The 16,298-nt window shown below is 33.0% G+C and overlaps 1 protein-coding gene and 1 long non-coding RNA gene across 3 annotated transcripts in view; one reads left to right on the forward strand and one right to left on the reverse strand.

Moving 5' to 3' along the window:
* LOC105452843 overlaps window positions 1-375 on the reverse strand; it is an 8,373-nt gene extending 7,998 nt beyond the window's left edge. The window contains exon 1 of the long non-coding RNA XR_974780.1: window positions 258-375. This is a non-coding gene — a long non-coding RNA (uncharacterized LOC105452843). The remainder of the gene's footprint in view (window positions 1-257) is intronic.
* LOC105452849 (potassium voltage-gated channel protein eag) overlaps window positions 1-16,298 on the forward strand; it is a 75,904-nt gene that overhangs the window by 26,822 nt on the left and 32,784 nt on the right. The gene's annotated exons all lie outside the window — the stretch shown is intronic.

The raw sequence follows: 16,298 nt of genomic DNA on the forward strand, positions 1-16,298 counted from the left end.
AGCTAACGGTAACCTTTTTTTTTAATATTATTTAATGTACTTTCGGCAAGAGGATCAAGAAAAATAGTATACGACCCATGGCCATAATGTTGGATGCCCTGACATATGTGATATGATGGCCTCGGCTTCGCCTCGGCCATCATATCACATACGCCAGGAAATCCAACTTTCTGGCCTTGGGACGTAATATACTATATTTTAAAATTTCTTTATATCAAATAGAAGAAATATTTGTATTTTTTATAATATTAACAAACTTGCTATTGCTCGATAAATCCAGCGAGAACGATTATTTAAACTTTTCGAAAATAATTAAAACCAGAATAATACCATAGAATTTGGTTAAGTATACGACATTTGTTTTTCTCGTTTTAAAAACATGAACTTTTTGCGTCTCAGGTAATTTCATTAAAAAGGAAAGTTAGAAGTATACCAATGAACGCTAATGCGTCTTTTAAAATAATATTTCCTTTATTTTGTCAATCAAAATTTGTACATATTCTTTAAGAATATTTCTCTGTACAGTTGTGGACACATCGGTTGCGACACTTTTTTTTATAGGTTTCTAATATATATTTAATATACATAATATATATTTTATAGATAATTAATATTTTGCAAATGCGAACCATCTTTAGTCTAGAGACAGTATAACACCAATCGTGGTCCGCATTTGCAAAATATTAGTGCGTTTTGAAACCTATAAAAAAGAAGTGTCGTAACCGATATGTCCATGACTGTACAATGCAAAAAAACATACTTTCAGATGCCATTGGGTTTATTTAGAAAGATCAGTTTCGGTTTTGCCGCAAGAAAATATTAAAAGTGGTCAAAAACGCCATTTTTAGTCACTTTAATTTCAATTTACTCAAAATCCTGATGTGCTAGGCGAGTTTTTCAAACGGCATCGTGTATAGCGTGAAAAAAATTTCAGGAAACGATAGGTCGCACTTCGGAGAGAGAAAAAGTATTTTTTTTGTAGCACAGCGTAATTAATAATTAAAATTAATTTTTATTCCTTTTGCAAAATTATCTTTCACTAATTTATGAAACTATCCTTTAAAGGTACGATTTTACGATTATGTGTATATGTAATATTTGAGTACAATATGTTAAAAAATGTTAAAGAATGTTAAAAAAAGCGTTCTGTTCATCAAAAACTAAAAAATAAAAATTTTTTAAAAATTTAAAAAATGTTTTTTTGAAATGTAAATTTCTAATCGAGGACATAATAATTTGATGACATGTTATGCGCCGTCGGTAGTTAAAGTTTCCGTTGTTTCTAAATCGAGCACGATAAGGTGGATAAGGTTAGTGAATATTGCAACTCGGGAAACATGACCGAGATGTATGCTACATGATTAAAGACATTTTTTTAACTGTCGGAATTATAAATTTATGAAGCTTGACATTTCTGCGAAAAGTACTTAATCGTGCTACTGTATGCTATAATAACGTACGTTCTTTCTCTAAAAATATTATATATTGCTGTAACGGAAGTACATTTACAACTTATCAGATATTCTATATAATAGATATATTAAAGTATAGGATGCCATGTGTACCGGTAACTTTATCATCAATTAAAATAATTATAAATTCAAACACACGCACATACGCACAAAATTATACAAAAACTAAATCCAGGGTTGGGAAGTAACGCGTTACTTGTAACGCCGTTTTTATTATTTTTTTAAAAATAAAAGATCGTTATTTTTTTTCTATCTGTAACGGTAACGGTAACGAATTTGCCGTTACTTTTATCGTTATTTTATTATATATTTTTAATTTATTTTTGGAAAAATAATTTGCATTCTATATTTCGTACTCTTAAGCTACATTCCCACAGTCACTAGCAGTATCTAAAATCTATAATTCATATTGCATATATGCTATAGATTTTCAATACTAACTGAATATTGAAATGCACTCTTAATAATGTTTAAAAACAATAAATTTAATCTAACTTTCTATAAAAATAAGTAACATAAAGAAAAATTTGCTTTATATACAGACTAGTTTAGAGAGTTTTAATATTTATCATTACATTTAACAATAATTATCGAATATAAATATAATTATTTAAAATCTAATTTAAACTTACTTTAGTATTACAAAAAAGTAACGAAAAAGTAACGAATCGTTACTTTTTAAATGATGGTAACGGTAACACGTTTTTTAAGGTAACGTTCCCAACCCTGACTAAATTTTTTTAAAGTAAATTTTATATTATATATATATATATATATATAGTTTAAAATAGAATTGATGTGTGAATAATTTTATTTATGACGCGCTTTTTCTGATGTTATCGCCGTTTGCTTAAAGGACGAAAGAGGTCTTCACCCTTGAGAAAAGATCACATCTGGAAAATGCGGGATAACTGCCGAGAGAATATAGCCCAAAGTAGAATGTACCCAGAATAGAATGAATAAAATATAACAAAACGTAGAGAACGTCAAATGTGGACGATACCAACGAGCTTTCTAAAATGTTTTCTTGCAGATATTTTTAGCAATCATAAGATAGTCACACATTCGAAATTGTTTGTTAGATGGCATCAATTTTGTTGTTTTTATACAATTGATTGAAATACAAAAATTATCATGATAAAATAAATAACGAAAAATTACATTGAGGTTATAAGGTATTGACGCAATGATGAAGATTGAAGCTTTTCTTCATCCAGATATTTTTTCTGCATACACAAGTGGGAAAGTCTGAAATATCTCATTGCTTATCGTTGCTTGGAAAACTGCCGAGAGTAAAGAGACGTAGGCTGTCACGATGAATGTATCTCGAATGTATCTTGCATGCATGTATCATATATGTGGCGTTCATACATATATCGCAAAACAACACATACATCTAAACTTGATGTATGTGGATGTATATTGGATGTATATCGTACAATGCAGTTTACATTACCGCGAGTCAAAGCATATTTGCACTGATTTCTATTTATTTAGCTTAACTATTGTATATTATAACAAAGAAAAAAAAGAAAAAGAAATCATTCAAAATTGAGTTACATTACAAATACATTCTTTGTGTGCCTTTTAATTGCCGTAATATATGAATATGCAATCTCTCTCTCTCTCTCTCTCTCTCTCTCTCTCTCTCTACTCTCTCTCTATATATATATATATATATATATATACACACACACACACACACACACACACACACACACACACACACTACATAACTTCTTTAAGTAATCGAGATGTGCGGATGTTTATCTCGCTTCATTTAATGTCGCTAGTAAGTTATACGAATTCGCCTAATTGCATCGAAGATATCCCGAGAATTCGTAGGAGGACTCGGAGGACCCCGGTATGCAAGCGTGGTGGCTTGTTCGCATAACGCGGCTTCCACGTATAATTTCGTGATACATTATATTACCGCGACAGCCCGCTCGGTCTGATTATCCCGAAAACAACCGCAAAGATTAATCATTGTGCAATATCGTTGAAATAACGTGATCGCTTGTCGATGCCGCATTATAGCGCCACGTATATCACGCTGTTCCATTAGATGCTCGCATGCATGACAGATACCTATACAACAACAAAATATTTACACCTGTGTGCATAGTTCAATCAATGTTAGCGGGAGAGGGATGCCTCTATCCAAGCAGGAAACCGAAATGAAGGGTTGAATGCGAGGGAGCAGAGGTAACTTCAAAGAGAGAGAGAGAGAGAGAGAAAGAGAGGGTGAGGACACGGTGAGTTGGGGTCGAGGATGAAATCTATTCGGGAGTTTCCGCGGGTTTTCGGGCTCGTCCGCTGGGTCATTGGGTCAAATCTACGGTTACATCCAGAGTAGGGAGAAGGCGAGGGGTACTAGCAGTCATATACACCGTTATACGCGTTCACAATGCAAACTTCAACCTTAGCCGCCGCCACCACCACCACCGCCGCCGCCGCCGTCGCCGCCGCCACCCCCAGCTCGTTATTCGATGCGCGCCTATTTTTAGAAAGAGCCGCCCCGAGCACGAGAGAAACCGGAGAATGAAAAGACGATGAGGAGAAAGCCAAAGGTGAGGGGGGGGGGCGGAGGAGCAAGTTGAGGTGAACGACGAGAATGAAAGGGCTACAAAGCAGCTGCCACGAGTCGACGGCCCTCGAGACCCTAACCCGGTGATCCTCGGACGATCGATATTTATTGTCAATCTAAGTTATTGACAATCCTTGTCGACGTATAAAACATCCAGTAGTCAATTGTCGATCGTTCGTGACAAATTTCTGGACATAAACAGAACAGAGCAAAAATTTTGGAGTATATTACCGAAATTAAATGTGATCGTGGAATTAATTAAACGCACAAGTAGGCAAAAGTGGTTAGACTCTTAACTTTATTGGTTGTTGGACTCTTAATGCCAGATACTACTATTATCTATAGGCAAGAAATATTTAATGATGTTAACATTAAAACAGTTATATTATTATAGTTTCGTACTATTTTGCGCTAAGCAAATAAATTTTATTATATGTATTCTTATTTTACTCTTATATTCCTAATTATTATATTGGCATTTTGGTGCTTACAATGTTCTAAATTTTCAGCCTATACTTTTGCTATTCAAACATGTAGTGTACATTGTCATTTCTCCAAGCGATATCGTTTCTGATTAATCTGAGCATTATTCTCGTAGCTTTCTCGTATATGTCTACATATGTAAATTTCAAAGTGACGAAATATGAGAGTGTGACAATCACGATGCAGATTGTTCCAAATATTCATTTACCTATAACGTGATGACATTGGTTCAATCTTATGTGTAAAAGAGAGATCTTTCTTTTTTAATAGAGAATACAAGCAGATATTAGAATTATTAATAATTTTATATCGGTAATTGCGAGTTAACATACATCATAATTTATTATGATGTGAGTATACGTGTTATTAATTATCTTATTATTATTCTACAAATTAGGCACTTATCGCGCGTATTGAATTTCTTCAAACTCTATTAAAAGCGATGAAAGGGATTGAAGAATGATTGAAGAGTGAAGTAAAAGTGACATTTAGTACGTTTCTTTCAATTATTATATTATTAGCCAAATGACCAATTTCACTTGATCAAGGCGCAACAGGGGCTTTTTCTCTTTCCCTCGAGAGAGATTTCTTCAACCCTTCCTAATTATAGGAGGTATCATGGACAGAAATTATAACAAGTTTCTACACTTCTTTCTATTCTATTCTCTGTGAATTTAAAACGGAAAATATTAATCTTTTCTGTTTTCTCTTATTGTAAGAATTCATTGCTTTATCTAATTAAGTAAATTAATATGCTCATCTCTTTTTATTTTAGAACAATATCTAGAGTGACAGAATACGTACATTTACTCCAAAAAAATTTGCACGGTTGCATATCATATTTTGCATTCTCAGTTTGTCCGATTATAGCGATATGTGTAATATGCAAAAATGTATGGAAATTTTTATTGATTGTCATAACAACCTAGCTGTGAAAAATCGCGAATGTCGGACATAGGATTTGTTTACACAACGATATTTCAACGAACTGCAGAGATAAATTTTCACAAAATGTTTACAGCATTACCGTCGGAAAAGATACTCGACGAATCTCAAAGTCACAAAACTGCGCACTACTACCGTTCGTAATATCTTGATAGGTCAATAGCATATTGGCAGTAATTTGACCAGAGATCGGAACAAGTTGGCGAGAATGTCGGAAGTGATTTCGCTGCCGCGTTACTTCCGCTGCGTTTCGACGTTGCTAGGTCATTGGGTCAAATCAACGGATATTCGCAATAAAACGAAATTGCACGCATCGCCTGCGTATACAATGAACATTCGCCAATCGTTTTCATTTACAGTCCGTGAATTTTTCTTTGTTTTACAAAGGAAAACTTTATAATAGTACTTTACAATACTATTCTTTGAATGCGATGAATATTGAAATCCCACGTTGCTTGTGAGGAAATTTCTCAAATTGTTCATGCTATGCTAACTTTCAAGGATTTTCTGATGTAGTAGTATATATTTCACATAGGCATTTATTTAATAAAATTTCTATAATTAATCAATGGCTTTTAAATCTTTTTCCAAAAATCTATAAAAAAAATAGAAAAACGTAAAAGACATATTTGAAAGATTAAATTACACTAAAATTTTTTCAATATATAGGAACGTTTTAAAATGAGTTAAAGTTAAACGAATAAGAGCTCTTTTGAGATAAAAATCTAAAAATGGTACAAAAAAACCCGAAGCGGAAGACGCGCATCGAAAATCTAGGTGAGAGGAACTTACGGCGCACACTGTTCCTTACATATGTGTATATCTGTGTGTGCGCACGGAAACAGCGAGGGAGAGTTTAAATTTGCATCAAGAATACTCGAAACGAGAACAGAATCTATCTTGCGCGACGTCGAACCTGGGCTACTCAGGTGAATAATTGACGGGAACGTAAATTTGCAAAACTTGGTCCGCAATAACTTTACGTTTAGTGTTACTCGACAACGTGGAATAGCATAAGTAATAAGACTTTCCTAGCTGGTTTCTTTTCTTTTCAAAGGGAGCCAACATTTTTACCGTAGCATTTACGTAGATAATACTGCATGCATTACATAAATAAATTTACATAGTTTCTATATAGAATTGAAATTAAAATTGCATAATTTAATACAATTTCCTTCCTGTATTTCTGCTCGTATCAAATTATAGATTCTATAATTGCAAATCGATTTTTAATTATTTTTATATATTTTTTAAATAGAATATAACTGCGATAACAAAAAGAAATACATAGAAAATGAAATTGAATGTTATTGCTTCAGCAATTTTTCTATTTTCGACTTTGAACACAATATAAAAAGGTAATCTTATTTATTGAGGTTTCTTTTTCCGTATGAAAGTTCTTGACCTCTCGTAAAAGCTGTTCAATAATAGATAAAGATATAACGGTATCGTTCAATTTCTACTGATCAGGTAATCTTTTTCAACCATCTATTTTAAGATTTGTGTCCTAATGTGTACATTTGATTTAAAATTTTATAACGATATTGAAATATAAGTTTGTATTTTCTTAAAATAGTAACGCGATGAGGCAATAACATCAAGATGAAGTTTGCCGACGAGATTAACTCATTTTGAGAACGCATGTCGGGAATATGCATGATTGAAAATTTTATGAAAATATATATCACGAAGTACCGCGATAATTGGAAGTGACCATTTACCTGCGCTTGCAAAAATTTGCTAACATAAAAATTTCGTTTCACAGATATTTATAATAATAAAAATTACAATGCTGTGACGCTAAAAATGCCTACAATTAACTCGAACGCGATCAGTATACATGCAAAAAGCGGTGGTGCTTGTAGCGAAACGTGTGTATAAAATTATCTGACTTCACTATTTTATCTTTACCGAGATACATTCTTCGATCGTATTTAAAAGTTTTTCCAGCGTTTTTTTTTTGTTTTATTTGTATCATACATTTATAATAATATTACGCAATATGGATAAAATTGTAATTAGTAAATGTATCAATTATAAATGGTATACTAATTATAACTGGCAAATATAAAATATAAGTTAATTTAAATTAATTTTACGCGATAATCATTATTTTCACATAATATTGTTACGTCCAGGGATCAAACTCACACTTTTACACGCTTGCCTCCGTGCACACACGTTCGCGGACAAACAAAAGAGACACCTTTAATTAACAGAAAACGCTTAATGGGGATGAACAGCGAATACAGCTTAATTGCACAGAACAGATCAGAGTATGTCCGTACGTACACGACGAGTCGTCTCACAATCAGAATCTAACACGGAGAATGGCGATCGTTTGACAACGCATAGCGCGTCATCGGGGAAACAAGCTCTTCAGATTCGTCTCGCGCGTAACAATGGCCACAGTTCAATATTTATTTATAGTAGGACAAAAAAGAAAAATGATGAAAGAATTATATAATTAACGATAATCTTATTTTTAAAAAGTTTTTTGTTATAAATTTATACCTGGAAATATTAATGAAATAACAGTATTTTAATAAATATCATTTATTCAATTTGCAATTTCATTTGCTGCAATATGTTTATTCAGTGGCAGTTTATGAAATGTTATATTTGTAAGAAGCAAAAGTTATTTAATTATATATTCGTAAAACACGATATATTGATTTATTAATGCAATATTTTTCTCGCAAAAGACTATAAGAGGCAAAAGGCAGAAAAAAGATAGACTAGTGATGCTATCATTGAAATCATTGAGGCGGTCATCCTCCAATTTGACATAAATTCTTTTTTAGATCCTATCTATACTATTTTTGATTCCACAGAAGTGCAAATAAGTCGAAGGGTGAATGAAAACATGAAACTGGAATCAAAAGCGATTCGACGGAAGTCTAAATGTGAGGACAATATATTGATGAAATACAAATTCAAAACAGATATGTACCCATCAAGTCTTTTACAAAAATTTGCGTTACTCGAGTTCTACTAAAATAATAATCATTCAGAGAAACAATAATCAACTTGTACAAATGTATATCTATTTAATAAATAATACATTATAATTTTATAGCTAATTATACATATATATATATATATATATATATTAAATGAAGTTTGTCTATGCATATTTTTGTACACAAGTAAAATGCTAAGAAACTTGTATAGACTATCAAATTTAATTTGCGAAATGTCTTTTTATTGACATTATTGCATGTTTTTTTCAACACGCAATACCGCAGTGTCTCCGCAGCGAACATAAATTGAGATAGTTTCTCTGTACTTTTTCCTTGAACTCGTTGCAATAGTCTGTGAAACCTCGAAATAGACGATAGAAACGCATATATAACACCATTGCTATAGCTGCGTCGTAAAATCGGTCCGGCGCGCCCTTCCCCCTTGAAATTTTCAGTACCCCACACCAATCTTATCTAATAAAAAAGGAAAGTACACATTTCTTAAAAATGTCGACATTTAATGTCTTCTAAAAATGATATCATAGCATAGTTTCACGAAATATCCTGAAGAAATATTTTTATAAGATAAAATTTTAAATAATTCATAACTATAAATATATAAAAATGTTGCACCTATCGATAAAAATTATTTATATAATAAACCGAATATATAAACAATTTAGAGAAGAAAGAACGTAAACTGAAATAAACTTTGTGGCGCACACCACAATAGGAATCAAATATGGCAGCTGTATGTTAAAATATGCATTCGTTGTATTACCTACTAGACTCGACCCTAAAACTTGAAAATTGCAAAAGATCACGACCGGATTTATTATTAAAGCAATCGTACACGTGAATCAAATTTAAGGATAAATAAATGCAAAAGATATTCGTATTTGATTTAATATTAATGTAATTTTTATGTGCGCATATTTTCAAAATTCTTATAAATATTATATAAAATATGTATAAAAGGAAGATTTATCTCTTGAACGCGTATTCAATCAAATTTTTTAATTCCTAGTTTAAAAAATATATCCTTATGATATATTCGTCACTAATTTCCAAACGTATTCGGTATTTGAAGTAATACCTAAGGAATAGACAATAGTAAAGATGTCTTGAAAATACGAATCACATATTACGAAGGAAATATGTGGTTTATATTTTGTAATAGAATATTTAGAATTTTATATTGAAAGAGAAGATTTTCTTAAGGTCGCAATGACCCTGAGAAATAGCCAGATTGCTTATCCACATTTACGATCAGCGGCATGTATCGCAATTACATTAGTTGCGACAACTTAATTGTAGTAAACCAGTGACTGTATCACGTTACAATCGAGCGCACAGATCTACGTGAACGCGTGATTTCGATCACGTCTTATCAACTTTCTACGATCCGTACAAGTTTCGCTGGCGTTTCAATGTGCTTCTCAGACAGCCTTGACGGCGGTCGACGTTGAGGAGAATTCGCGTCTCGACGCACATTAAGAAGAACGAAGCGAACGACAACACGCGATTCGCGCGTCTTGGCGATAAATCATCCGTAATCATTGCAGTTTTACGACGGGGGATAGGGGGTACTGCGGAGAGGTACTGCGTGCCGTTCCCGATAAAGCGCGAGAAGCCTTCGGGAAAAGTCTTTGCGAGGGGACGACGTCGCGTGCGACGAAAATCCCTGTACCATGAAAAGCGACGAATTTAGAAGCTCGCGGTATGCTTGAATCGATCGAAATCGAGCGGAATGCGGCACGAAACGCTGAAACATCTATAATACTTCACATTTTTTTAAATCGAAAAAAATTGTAATTGTAAATAAAGTCACGACTTATATTTTACAATCTGCGTTAATTAGACGTGCAAATTTTAGGAGCATTTTCGGATAAATTTTATATCAATAAACTATTAAGAGGGACAAAATCTGTTCAAAATTATTAGATAGAAATTGAAAACAGGAGTAGTGGCATAAAGATTTTATCGTTAGGATATTCTCTGAAAAATCCTTCTATCTAACGAAAGGCATGTTAAATCGATACTCAAAATGTACCTGTCGGTCTTCTCGAAGGTCTCGTTTATTGTTGATTCTTTTCCGCGACGATGATTGGTTCTCTCGCTCCGTTAATTTCGTGAGCAGCTGTCATTGCATATTTTGATAGTTATATGTATTGAGGTTGATATATTAATAGTAAAAAGTAAAAAATGTTAAGCGTGCAAAGCGCGCGTCTGTAATGCTAGTATATTAAAATTTGCTCGACATGTTTACGAGTTGTTTTACTACTAAATCTTTTTATATACTTATATGCGCGTATTGATGAATCCATATTTAAAAATTAATAAAAAGAGATTTTCAAATCTAAAGACAATGCAGCATGTGAGATTTACTTCAGATTTACTTCAAATACGATTTTATGTTTAAAGCTGACAATTTTATAAGGACTTAATTCATATTGACTGTTAAACGATTGGAAAATATTAGTAATAATAACATTTTCTTTGACCTAGAATGAATCCTATTGTATAGAGCGATTACGGTATTTGGAATTCTATCGCGCGCATTTATTTTGCTCTGTCGACGCACTACGACGCCACGCGCCGGTTTCTATACCCTCTTTATGGTCATGATATATTAAATCGAGCACGAGCGTTTTGCAGAGAAGATCTGCACTCGAATTGGGACGCCCGCCGTTTCGATTTCTGCAATCCGCAGACGTGTGGCTCCGCGTCGTAATAATGCGCCGGATACAAAAGGAAGTGGCAGCGTTTTCGGTGCCGGAGCTTCGCTATGCAATCGACTTTACCTCGTGACTTAATATCATTTTAATATCATTTTTGAGCTTTTCCACTTCGCACGATGGAAAATTGTGTCGCGATGGTGGACATCTGATAGAAGTTTAAAATCAAATATACATCGCACCAAAATTGTTGAAAAAATAGTGACCATCTTTATTATCATTTATTAGATAGAGAATCTTTGTGAGATCTCAAATGTTTTATTATTTTTTTATGTAAATTGTAAAAATGAAAAAAAAAGAGTAAAGCATATGAACATTTTATTTTACATATAATATTTTGTTTGTTGAAAAATATTTAAGTGAGGAAAATATAACATTCTAAGTAGAGATTTCAAGACTTTTATGTGACTATGGGATGATTATTTTTATGTAAATAACATTAAATATTTGTTTAAAGAAAATTTTGAAAAGTGATCATATTATATATAAAAGAAATAGTACCTATTTTGCTTAGATTATTAACATGGAGGTCGAGCAATTATTCGAAGTAATTTAACGTAGGTAATGAAAGGTTATTACCTACGTCAGAAATTCATTTATTCATATATACGTATATAATATGTACATAATGAGATAATCTGGCAAAAATGAAATGGTTAATTTCATAATCTCGTGAAGAACTTAATGCTCATCAAATATGTACAATCCGTCGCTACAGTGATGTATATCATCCCTTTTCCCTGTTCCCAAGTTTCGAGCAATAATTCATGCAAAGAATATATATAGCATTCTCCAAATTAAGCAACATATATCATACGATGTCAGATTTCATACGAGTAATGTTTCCGCTTTAATGTTGAATAATAACGCTTTTATTATTATATGCAATTTTCTCTATTCTTTCAGCACTGTTGACTTTATTTAATATTAGGAAATTTAATCAATTATCTCTAATTAATTATCTATAAATCAAAATCATATACGTATAAGCACGGATAAGAAAATGTATGCAGTGACATCTAAGATGGCTGAAAGTAATAATATAGTTATAGTTATTCAAGTTATAGCAGATTCAAGAATTTTTATTTGTTACTAAAACTTTATGATTAGGTACAATATATTTTTCTCAATTATACGAAAATTTGATTTTGCGCATCAACCTTTAGATATCGAGAACAATTCATTCGCAGAAGTGTCACAAACTATTATCATTTCAAGTCTTGATATCAGAGAGACTTGACTACTTAGCTGCGGTCGCCGCCGGACTTGTCCAGCGCAACGTAAAAACTCAGGCTATTGTATGTTAAGACTTTAAGCGCATGCAAGTATACTGGTTGCACCTTGACCCGATCTAACTTCGGTCGCGAGAATTACTCGCGTGCGAATCAAGATTAAGTAAGGTCGGCCTGACCTTACTTGCTGTCGACCATCAGACACGATCACGTACGTAATCGTTTTCTGAAGAGGTAGAACTTGTCGTCTTTCTTAACAATCAGCGATTGATAAAACTCGCGCATGTTTTTTTCGTATGATGAATAGCGGGATTAGTACATGGCAACCACATTGATACGGTTGAAATACTTCTTAAAATAATTGTATATAAACCTTAATTCAATTTATAAACCTTCTTATTTTTATATATTTTACATATATTTGTTACACAAAATTTTAAAACTATCGTAATTATATTATTGACGATATTGCTTAAAATGTAATATTTAGTTTCAAGCTTTTGCATTCTATTTCGTAGTTTAACTTTCTGAAAAATGTAACATTTTATAACATTTTGTAAAACAAATTTTCTAGAAAATACATATCATTTATCACACCGTTAAAAAAATTTCAAACACAATAACTATAATTAATGGACTTCTAATTAACTGCGATTTGGAAATGATGTTCATTATTATTGCATTTGCAAACGTTAAACTTCAACGTTCAATTTTAGTGTTATCGTATATCAGTGAAAACGCGATATCATATAATGATATTGTCGCTGCTATGAATTGAAATGTCGCATCATACTTGTGTACTCTGATCAAGCGAGATAGATAACTCATATAAACGATTGTTAAAACTATGAAATAACGATTATCTTTTTCGTGATAGTGACAAAAGGATTAACACTATCTGGCTTTTTGCGCGGCAATTTTGTGTGGAAGCTATAAATGTGCTTTCTTTGTGTGATCTCTTTTAATTGCAATTAAGAAATTACATATCTTCGATCGATCTATCCCTTCAGAATGTCCGAATTCGTTTCATAAGCAAATCAAACGCAACTCATTACCTGTATTCATTTCATAGTTTTTTAACAATTACATTTCTTTGTAATTGTTCTTGATATTTAATTTCTAAGTATTGTTTATGCGTGATATTGTCATAGATTATGTGTTCTTTTAGTTATCAGATTTTTGATCAATTCAGAGTATATATTATGAAATCAATTTTCCTTCGAAGAAAATGTGGTTGTAAAGTGGATAGAAAGTTAATATAAAATACCTCACAATCCCCTAAGACAATGTAATATTCAGCGCTGAGAGAGGAGAAAAATCTTTTCTTTTATAAAACCGCGGCACAGTGTATATCTATTTCTTGGTAAAACTTGTTGCAAATTTCAAGCAATAAGATTCAAATAAAATATTTTTTGTCGAGGCTTGCGCATTTTTTTCTCAAAATTAAGAACAATGTTGTTGATGTAGAAGCACGTTATAAATTATTAATATCTTAATATTTTTATTGATGATTTTCTAACACTGCGGACATTAATTATATATTTAGCATTTATTCATAATGAAGTAACGTTTATATAAGACGACAGTTTTACTCATTAATTTGATTTATTTTCGGGTAAAATGCTCCGAAGTTTAAAGTTCATACAATGTTGTGCCGCGCAAGAGCGACCACAATCATAAAAAAAAGGTAAACTCATCAAGAGATTACTTTAGCAAGTTGGTGTATTTTGTGTTTGTTTAAATCACAGTAAATTATCTGATTTACTATATTAACGTTGGAAACGCGAAGTCAGGTTTTCGTGACTAATGGAACTCAATATTTTTTCAGCGAAATGCTAGATATTTTTATGTAATAAATTTTCCACGTATTAAGTACTAAGGATTTACTTGAGAAAAACTATATGACGAGTTCAATTATTAGATAATATGTATTTCCTAAAGAATAAGATAGTACTACATAATTTGTCGTACTTGTTTATGTATCCTGACTTGACACGATATTTCATATTAAGACTACAAATGTGTTCGCGAGATTGCCGGCTAAAGTATCACGCAACTTTTTCAATAATGCGGTGAATTAAGCCTTGTTCATACCTTAGATTTTGTAACATTGCCCGATTGTCTTGACGCTTATTGCTGTAGCTTTGTCGGGATTTATCTTAGAGCTTGTTATTTTCGTGGAATCCAATATGCATTACAGAGTGACGCATCGCGCATCGTAACGACAAATTCGCGGATGCGTGTATAGTATTTCTCTTTAAAAATCCCAAAATATGATTGTTGCCGAAATCAAGTATATATTTGTCCTAAAAATTACATTGAGATTGAAGATATAGGGTTGATATATTTTTCTTTATATGTATTTATTATGTAATATATTTTCTGTCACGCTGAGTAAGATAATATTACCTTCTTTGTTTTTATTATAAATAAATTTTGTTAAAAATAGCTCTTTTATTATATTATTTTAAACAACTTTAAGTTTACACGAAATCTTACTTAATTTTAATATATATAATTTATATATTTTAGAATGTTTTTAAATATGTATTTTTCTTTAACCTTTTTTCAATTAATCATATTTTCTTACTGTATTATTCTATGCAAAAAAATCTTGTGAAATGCTTGTAACAAAACTGCTTAGTAATCCATCTCATTCGAAAGGAATAGAATTTGTGTGTGTGTGTGTGTGTGTTTTATCGAAACACGTGTGTCTAGAATTGAAAAGGGCAACTGGCTATCACAGGCCATAAATTCGTTTTCAGATTTACAAGAGGATTACAATGGAAGTCGTTGTAGATTAATGGCTCGTACAAACACAGATTAGTGACATGTACGAAAATTTCTCTGCTCGGCAATGACTGCCTTAAGAAATTCTGAAAGACGTTCTATTTTATCTTATGCATGCCGAGTAATGGCAAAAGAAGAAGGCTAGAAAATCTAACAGCTACGTTGGATACTTTTATCGCGGACAGCGTCACTAATGGATTGGTATCATGTTCTGCCATTTGCCCATAAAGCGTTAGTGTCGGATGGATATTCGCGCGCACATTATTTCTACGTTAACTACGCGAGAATAAGATTTATGTCTTTAGCAGTATCTAGAATATTTTGCATAAAAGATATTAACTGTGTTGACAAGACATTTGGCCGATATTCATAATCAATTCTTATATTTAATATCTAATATTATTTAAGACGGTCTTGAAAAAAGAATCGACTTTGAATATTTGTCACCATTTTAATTTAGAACAAAAAATTTTCACGACATAAATAATATTGTGTACGATATATATATATATATATATATATATACAATAAGTAAATACATCTTGAACCACAGGGTTGCGAACGATTGCGCGCGGCTCCTAATTTACCGGGAGATATTGCGGTCGCCGCGCAGCGGGGCGCGATCGTGTATTGCGCGGGAAGCTGCGGGCCTCGTAAAGATCCATACAGCCTGCCCTGAAAATAAAAAGGGAAAATGCCGCCGGGCGCGCGAGGTGGTATTACAGGAATCGGAGAGAGAAAATCGATGATATACGGCCGCGCACGACTTAACCCAATTTTTTCACCACCCGTTATCTACGAAATTTATCGGTGAGATAAAGGCCCTTCGCGACCGCGCGCGCGGAGGCGCGCGTGTGCGCGTGCGTGCGCCCATCCGCCTTGTTCATCCTCCCGTCCCTTCTTATGGAACGAGCTGAGGGGCCCTCCGCGCTCTTCTGCGGGCGGGTTCGCTCTGAGAGTGGACGATCGAGCCGAGGGACAGAACGACACCGACCTAATGAGGGAAAATCTGGTATGGCTAACCTTTGAGTGCCTGCGGCCGCGCGCGTCCGCTGGACGTTTTACCACGCGATACATTAACGGCTGGG

Source organism: Wasmannia auropunctata, unplaced genomic scaffold (assembly GCF_000956235.1).
Source record: "Wasmannia auropunctata unplaced genomic scaffold, wasmannia.A_1.0 LD336106.1, whole genome shotgun sequence".
Taxonomy (NCBI): domain Eukaryota; kingdom Metazoa; phylum Arthropoda; class Insecta; order Hymenoptera; family Formicidae; genus Wasmannia; species Wasmannia auropunctata.